The sequence below is a fragment of the Parus major genome, chromosome 22 (genome assembly GCF_001522545.3).
Source record: "Parus major isolate Abel chromosome 22, Parus_major1.1, whole genome shotgun sequence".
Classification (NCBI taxonomy): Eukaryota; Metazoa; Chordata; class Aves; order Passeriformes; family Paridae; genus Parus; species Parus major.
Genome location: NC_031790.1, coordinates 913,118 through 922,334, shown reverse-complemented (window position 1 = coordinate 922,334; position 9,217 = coordinate 913,118).

Below are 9,217 nucleotides of genomic sequence, written 5' to 3'. Positions count from 1 at the left end.
CCTTGTGTCCCAATGGATCATCCATGGGGTGGAAAACCCCCAGGGATGAAAAGTTGGAGGTGCACAAACCTTTCCTGTGTGAAAAGCCTCGATTCCCGATAAATCTCTCATTTGTTCCCATTAATCCCCGCCTTGGAGCCTCTCCTGTCCTGCTCCTGCCCCAGGACACCTTTATCCTGGAATCTCTTTATCCTGGGATCTCTTTATCCTGGGATCTCTTTATCCTGGGATCTGGAATCTCTTTATCCTGGAATCTCTTTATCCTGGGATCTCTTTATCCTGGGATCTCTTTATTCTGGGATCTCTTTATCCTGGAATCTCTTTATCCTGAAATCTCTTTATCCTGGAATCTCTATCCTGGGATCTCTTTATCCTGGAATCTCTTTATCCTGGGATCTCTTTATCCTGGAATCTCTTTATCATAGGATCTCTTTATCCTGGGATCTCTTTATCCTGGGATCTCTTTATCCTGGGATCTGGAATCTCTTTATCCTGGGATCTCTTTATCCTGGGATCTCTTTATCCTGGAGAGATTCCGTGCCAGAGATGGACAAATATCATCAATTACGATTTTTTTGAGAGCCCTCACGGTTTTCCTCACAAGTCTGGGCCAGCCTGGATCTTGGGAGTGGGACATGAAAGGCTCTCAAAGGAGGAGTAATTGGGGGATTTGATGGGTAGAGGAGTTCAGAGAGGCTGTTTCTCCCCGATTTTGGAATTTTGGCACCTCCTGCAGGTTTTCCCTTTGCTGCAGCTGGAGTTATTAAAAGCCCGGGGTTAACAAGGGATTCTCTGCTTGCTTCCTTTATTTATTATTCATTTATTTGTATTAAACAGTGCAGGGCTCACAGTGCCCCCGAATGTAAAGCGAGTGGTGCCATTCCTGCCTTTACTTGCAGGAAAACTGAAAATAAACGAGGGTGGGGAGAAGACCTCGCTCAAGGTCACGTGGAAGAGAGAGTTAAATCCAAGAATTTGAGTCATCTCAGAATCCTGGAATGGTTTGGGTGGGAAGGGGCTTAAATCCCATCCAGTGCCATGGGCAGGGACACCTCCCACTGTCCCAGGCTGCTCCAGCCTGGCCTTGGGCACTTCCAGGGATCCAGGAGCAGCCCCAGCTCCTCTGGGAATTCCATCCCAGCCCCTCTCCACCCTCACAGGGAACAATTCCTTCCCAATATCCCACCTAAACCCAAACTTTTCCACTTTAAGCCATTCCCCGTTATCCTATTGCTCCATTCCCTTGTAAAAATCCAGGCTGGACCCTTCCAGTGAATCCTATTTTATCTCCAGAGGAAACTCAACTTGATAAAAGATGTGGAGCTGAAATGCTCCCATCAGAACCTGTGCAGCCATAAAAGAGGTGAAACTTCCCCCAAAAACTCTTGGAGCGTTCAGTGCAAGTACCAGGAGCCAAATCCAGGAGGAATAATAACGGAGTCAAGGATAAAGGGACAAAGTGAGTCAATCCAATCATTATGCAGGGATAATATTTCTTACTGTCCAAAGAGAATATTAAGCTGCTGCCTAGGAAGAAGGAAAAAAAAAAAAAGAATAAGCAGAAAAAGTTATTAAGGAATGATAATGGATGGAAGGGAATATTATGTTGATTCTCCCAACAGTTATGAATGAATAAAGATACAGTGGCTGTGATAAAAAATCACATTTCCCTGGAGAGAATGGAAAAAAACCCAGCCACTGCCAAATCCTGATCATTCTTTCAAATGCTGAGCACCGAAATAACCCCACCTTTTCAAGTTTGCTGCTGATAAGTCCTAATCGGACCCTTTGAGTCATAAAAACATTCCCAGATTTCGATCTGCTTGGAGAGGAGCAATAAATCACCAGGATGGGGCAGACGGCTCCTCCGGCAGCAGTCCCGGAATCACTCGCCTGGCACTTAAAAATAAAAGTGAGAACGGCAGACCTGCCGTGTGCTCGGTGGTTATAATACCTCAAATATTTATCACACATCAAATGTTGCAGTGTCACAACACTCACAGAACGGTGGGAGCAAAAATTCCCTTTTCCCTGGCAAAGCGAATTTAGGGAGCGATTCCTGCTGCTGCCTTTGTTTGCCACGGGCTTTTCCAGCCCTTCTGTTGGCAGTGTCCGGCTGGATGGGGCTGACAGAGGCAGGACAGGGATCTTGGCTCCCTCAGTGGGATCAGAGTGATCCAGGATGACGCTGATGGGAGCTGGAATGGCAGCCCTGGACCACGATGTTCCCGGGCCAGCGCACAGCAGAATGAGTGCTCAAGCTGTGAGCTCTCCGTTCCTCACACCAATGACTGCCAGTGACCCCGCATTTCACCTCTCAGGCCGCTGTTAGCCATGAAAATCCTGCTGTGGGGATCTTCTGGTGAAGAAGTTTGGGGCAGTTTCCAGGCCCGAGCTCTCAGGGATGGATTTTGGTGCTGGATGTCTAAATTGGGATTTCACCCTCGCGGTTATCTGGCACATGCAGAGGGTTGTTCTTGCTTTCAAGAATGAAGTAATCCTAAAGGTTAAGCCTGTGGGGTGTTCTCAGCCCTGCAAGAATTAATATGATGACATTTAACTGCTATTAGGGAAAAAAAAAAATCTCATTTTTACCTTCCCACACCCCCACCCTCCCCTCCTTTTTTCCCTTGGAAAAGCGCGTGAGGCATTTGTTTTGTAGCAGTGGTTGTTTAAAATAAATCCACAGCTCCCACCACTGTCCTGTCACTGCCTGGGCTAACACAGACGGGTTGGGGCTGTCCCTGCTGCCCCCTGGCACATCCTGGCTTTTTGGTGGCCACTCCACCAACTTTTCCATGGGGAACGCTGTCCCAGGAAACAGGAATGGAGTCCCGGCAGATGCCGGTGGGAAATCTCCGCTGGGGATCTCAGAGTTTGCAGTTTTTCCTTAATCTGGATGTTTTTTCCCACCAGATGTGCCTTGAGCTGGACCCTGGGGTCGGCCTGGTGGAGGAAAAGTCGATAGGGAAGCATGGATTTGTTGTGTTTCCTCAAGTTCAGGGTGGGATATAACCCATGGCTGGGTTGGGGTCCCAACACTGGCATCATTCTACTCCTCCAGTCAGGGCTGGCTCTCCTCTCCGTTAATTTGTTGGACAAAAATGACTTCTGACATATTTGTCATCTGAAAAATATCTTCATTGTATTTATTTACCGAATTAATGCAAGAAATGAGAGAATAATCCAAGTTTGGGGCTTGGTCCAGTGAAATCTTTTCCCCTTGGCTCCGTTGGACTTTGGAACAGGATTTTTCTCTTTTTTCTCATTTTTTCATCCCTTTTTTTGCTCTCTTTCCACTGAAACCAAGTCCGAGTGGCAATTCCTGTTCTGAAGCCAAAAAGCGCCACCTGATGATCCAGGTGAGGCCAGTGCTTGTGCAAACTGGGCTTCTCCTGCTCCTTTTCTCCAAAAAATGCTCCAGGAATGACTCGTGGCCACCTCAGCTGGATGGGAATGTTTTACCCGGTTTGTCACAATTGATAAATGTGTGGGTTTTTAAGCAGTTTTTACACTGGAAGTTTTATTTTTCCCCCTGGAAATTTTGTTTCATCCCACAAACGAGCAGAAAATAAAGCACTGAAGTGTCCCTGCCCATCGCCCAACCCCTGTTACCAGCCCTTGTTTTCCAAGGCACGCTAGTAAAAGATGCAGGAAGGAATTTTTAATTTCCATATTTTGTGAATTTACTCTTCAGGTTCCCCCAAATAATGGGAGTCATTATTTCTTGGGAACGTGTTTGCTTGGGAATGTGTGGAATCAAAGGCAAACTGGATCACTTTTCTTTAGCAGAGGCAAAAAGGAATTTTCTGTTCCAGGTATTTTTGGTGGTCAAAGAGTTTCACCCACCTCTCCCCACACCAGGGGTTCTTTCATTCCAGGTTATTCCCAATACACCTAAAAAATGGCAACTCTGACAAATCCACTTTTATGGGAGGCTTGTGCTTAACAGATATTTTTTTTTTCCTGCATTATTTTTCCCTTCTAAAAGCAGAGCATTATTTAAAGTGTCAGCCCACAAATCTCCCATAAATAATGAGCTGGGGAGCAGGGAAGGCCACGGGCTCTAGCTGCTGTGAGAATTCCAGCTTTTACTCAACTCCCAAAGTCCTAAACCGGCTCTTTCCCCCAAAACATTTGCAACCAAACTGCTCCCTGCAGCACTCGTGGATTCAGTGGCAGAAATTGTTAGGAGTGCTGTAATATAATTTGTAAATGATGTTGATTTACTCATTCCAAAGGCTTTTGAAGGAAATAGATTGTGTTCATTTTCTCCAACAAGCTGCACATTCAGAACAACCATTGGAACACTCCAATTAAATATATATGCAATTAAACTAATGATGTTTTAGAACATCCTAAATAACAACACAGCACAAGGACAGCTGTCCACAGCCTCTGTTTAGGTTTACATTTCTGCTGCACGGTTTGCTGGTTTAATTTTTTATAAATATTGGTGGGAATTATCCTTTGTGCTGCGTCTCCGAGAGCAGCAGCTCCCCCAGCTCAGAAGTGGCCGTGAGAGGAGGAAAGGTTGGCAATAAAAGAAAATAAAAACTGTTCAGGTGTCAAGTTGGGGTGAATCTTGATGCTTTCAAGTGGTGGAGAGACACTCCAGGGTAAGGAGAATCAGGCCCTGGAATATCCAGTGTAATTATGCAGATTGAGGTTACAGAAAGGGCTTTTAATTGGGGATGCTCAATGAGATTTGAACAAAGCCAGGTCCTGGATCTGGGTGGGTCAGTTCTACCAAAGACTTCTCATGGGCTGAGGAAATGAAACATGCCAGGACCTTTGCTGAGGTGTTTCCCAATGTTCACCTTCATGGAATCCTGGGATCCTGGAATTGTGGAATCGTGGAATCGTGGAATCATGAGATCCTGGAACGGTTTGGGTTGGAAGGACCTTAAATCCCATCCAGTACCACCCCTGCCGTGTCAGGAACACCTCCCACTGTCCCAGGGTTCTCCAAGCCTTGTCCATGCTGGCCTTGGACACTTCCAGGGATGGGATCCTTGTTTCCCATCAGGGATTTCCCAGGAAGGGATTTTTCCCCACACTGCCCAATTCTTTCCCCACACCGAGTTCCTGATTAATTTTGTCTCCTCAGTAAATAAATCTCCAAGTGAAACTCGCTTCCAGGTAATGATTCCTGAACTCGCATCAACACCTTTCTCACCTCTTCATTTCAATAATTGCTGCCTCTGTTTGCCACCAGCCCTTGCAGCCCGTGCAGGAATCACCGAATTCACCTCGTTAGGAGAGGAGACCCCTCATTAACCGCCAGTATTAAATGAAACAGCTGAGCTGGTAACCAAACCAACACAGGCACGGCCGCCTCTCCCCGGGACTGGGGACTTTGTCGTCTCCTTCATGGATTAATTATATGGTCCATTATACTGAAATGAGGGGTTTGATATCGAGACCGGTTTTGTTCTGGAGTTTTTCTCCTCTGCAGCTGCCTTAATGCTCTTTGTCTTCCTGGGAACGAGCTGAAAATTACAGATTTCTTAACCTGAAGGGCGAATTTAGAGGAGTTTTGGATGTCTCTTATTTAAAATGAGTTCCAGGGGGTGCCCTGCCGTGATCCCTCCCACGTTTTTTGGACACAAAAAAGGGGAACAGACCCCAGCCCACACTGCCCCACATCCCCAGCATCATCCCTGCCCTTGGAAGGAATTTCACCTCTTTGGGCTCCACTCTCCTCCAGCCCTGTGGGTTTACAACACACACATTTAATCCACCAGTAACTTCTGATTTCAGACCTCGTTTTAAGCCTCTGCAACTGGGCTAAACTGGGAAAAAAAAAACTCTTTGGCTCGTGCCAAAACTGCTCTGGGAACCAAACCAAAATGTTGTAAATGGAAAAAAATAAATGTGATTGCTTGCAAATCTACCCAAACCAAACAAAATGGATGGGATCAAAGGTGCTCTGCAGCTTCAGGACAGCCAAGCTTGGGCTGTGTCTCTGCTGGGATGGGGACAAAACTGTGGCACGTCCAGGACACCCAGGATGAGAGATTGGGATGGTTCTGTTTCCCCTCCCTCCACCTGAGGGTGGGGAAACCACATCCAGAAGCTCAAGGAATTCTTGGATATCAAAGCTGGAGATTCCTGCCTGGTGTCAGGGAATGAGCAGAGGGGATTTTCAGGCTAAAACACCCAGAATAAATTAATTAACAGACTAAAGTAACACTAACGAGCTGTGCAAGTACCTCGATAAACTGAGCTCTGCTCCAGCACCAAAGGAAAATTCCGGTTTTGATGAGGGTGGTGACACTTCAAATGACACTTCAAAGACAGGAATAAGGACCAAGCGCTTGGAAATGAGGGATGTGTTTATCTGCAGCAGCTGCCAAACTGGGGGAACGGGAAAATTCAATTTGTCCCATAATTATCTTTTATACAAACAGGCAGTGGCCCTCCAGCCAGGCAGCTCCTAAAAAAGCCTCTAATTATTGCATATAATAACTCCCAACATTAATCTTGGCTGTTGCTTGTACAAAAATTATAAATTACTGCACCAAATCCTATTACTGAAAATATTAAAAGTTACTCAGCATTTATTGGAACTTTGATTTTATTTTTTTTTTTTGCCTTGTAACTTTGCATTAATTTTCTCTATATTTCACAACTCCAGCCATCGCTGCAAGAGAGGTTTGAGAGTTAAAAAAATTCATTGCTGTGAGATTCATGTGGACTCATATGGAAAAAGGAAATGTCTTGAAGTTAGGAATATTGGGAATATTTCCTGGATTTGGCCAACTCCAGGAATTCCTTCTTGCCCAAGGGGTGTTCCTCAAGAGTTGCTCAGTCTAGAAATCAGCAGAATACTCAAAGTTGTGTTTTTCAGCCCCCAAACCATCCAAGTCTTCCCTTCCTTCACGAATTCTGGCTGGGGAATTTAATTCTGGAGAATTCTGGGGAATTTAAAGCTGGTGATGCTTTTGGGAGCTTTGCTGGACTGGGCTGGGCAAGAGGAAGAATTATCACAGGGATGAAAATATGAAATATGATATGAATATGGTGAAAATATCATAGAAATCCAGCTAAAATGTTCAGTTATTATTGGTCTGACATCCACGGCTGGAATTTTCAAGGCTTCTGTTCCAAACCTGGTGGATCAAGGCTTAACTGAGCTTTCATTACTTTTTATTACTGCCAGATCTCAAGGTGCTTTGAACACTGTGGATTTTTGGGATGTGCAGAAGGACTCAGGACCTTACAAGGCCTTTTTACATGCCTGAAAATTCATGGAATTATGGAATCCTGGAGTGGTTTGGGTGGGAAAGAGCCTTAAATCCCATCCCATGGGCAGGGACAGCTCCCACTGCCCCAGGCTGCTCCAGCCTGGCCTTGGGCACTTCCAGGGATCCAGGGGTGGCCTCAGCTCCTCTGGGAATTCCATCCCAGCTCCTCACACCCTCCCAAGGAGGAATTTATTCCCAATATCCCTTCTATTTTGAAACAGGATCAGAGACATGCCAGGTAGCAGCTGAAACAAAAAAAAACCCAAAAAATTTTCAGAGCTTCTCCCAGTAACCAAGGAGTATTTTTTTTTCCCCTCTTTTTTTCCTTTTGCTGCTGTGCTGAAAAGCAGGAGAAAAGTTTGGGGATGAAGTCACTTAAGTCATGAAGAATTTAAAGTGTAAGACAATGTTCTTTTTTAGGCTGTGCTGCTACAGAAACAGAGTTTGGAAATTTTTCTCCAAGGTATTTATAGAATTCTCTCTGTTCTCCCCTAAATAATCTCAGACTTTTTTTTTTTCCCCTGTCTAATTCTCAAGTTTTGAAGATCTCTTTGGGTGTTTTTTTGACATTTTATTTTTGGGGGGGTAGAAAAGATTCTTTTGAATGTTTTTGACTTAATTTGGAGGATGAAGCCAAGACATGAAACCTTCAAGCAGCAGAGTTGGGTTGAACCTGGGGACACAACTGAGGAACCCCAATTCTTTTGGAGCTGGGAATTGGGTGTCCCATAATATCCATCCTCAACTGAATTCTCCCTGCCCCTTGGACCTGGGGCTGTTTTTCCAGCAGGTATTTGCAGTGTTTGATCCCATTTTTCCAGCTGGGAATGTGGAGGGAGCGCTGTGTTGTCCAGAGGCTTTTCCAGGCTCAGAACATCTCCCGTCCAACCAGGATTGGGACAGCTCTGCCAGCTTTCCCTCTGCCCCCAGGGAGGCTTTTCCTCCCCAAAACCATCCCAGAAAAGTGAAGGATTCAGGAATCTCCCAGACCAGAGGAATTTTGCACCAGGAAGTGGCGTTATCCCAGTGGTGTGGAGCTCAGCAAGGGCTGATTTCCATTCTGCACAGCCTCCTCAGAGCCCAGCCTGGTTTTGCTTTTAAAAAGCCTGATGATGGTTCCATTTAGAGATTTTTTTTTCCCCCTCCCTGGATTGTCAATCATTAATTTATCACTCTGTCAATCATTAATTCATCACTCTGTCAATGCATAAGGAATTCCTGTCAGAACTGAACTAACAATGTCTGGTTTTCCCAGCTCTCAGGACTGATCTTAATCTCCGAGTGGAATCTTTCAGCTGCTTCAGAGCACCACATTTCCTCCTCTATTTAATCATAATCCTCTGCTTCAGGCAGGGGATTTTGCTCCTCAGATTGGTTTTAGGGTAAATATGGTTTGTTCCTCCCAATGCCAGGTTTTGATCCTGCACTGGATGGAACTGCTGAATTCCCCACGCTCAGCCCAGGTTATCTGAAATAACAACCCTGCCTGTGGATTTCTGCGGCCCAGAGCTCGGTGTGAGGCCATGAATCCTACAGAAATCATTAATTAAATAGTCCCTGGAATCATTAATGAAATCATCTCTGAACCTGTTGATGTAACTGCAGGAGAGTCATTTTGACAGGAGAAGGGAATCCTTGATATCCCTGAAAAGCAGAAAGCTGGTGTTGCCTTAGGACTTAAATTTGTTTATATTTGTTTTGCTGCATCACAGAGTTCTCTGCTCTGGACTCAACCCCAGAAAATCAAGAGATAAATTAATTCCCTTTGCATTCTGTGCTTATACAGGATAAGGATGGTCCAGGGTGTCCCAAAGGAGGAGGATCAGGGTGTCCCAGAGGCTGAGAAAGCTCCAGAGTGTCTCAAGGATGAGGGAGTTCCAGGGTATCCAAGAGGATGAGGAAGCTCCAGGACGTCCCAAAGGATGAAGAAACTCCAGGACGTCCCAAAGGATGAGGAAACTCCAGGA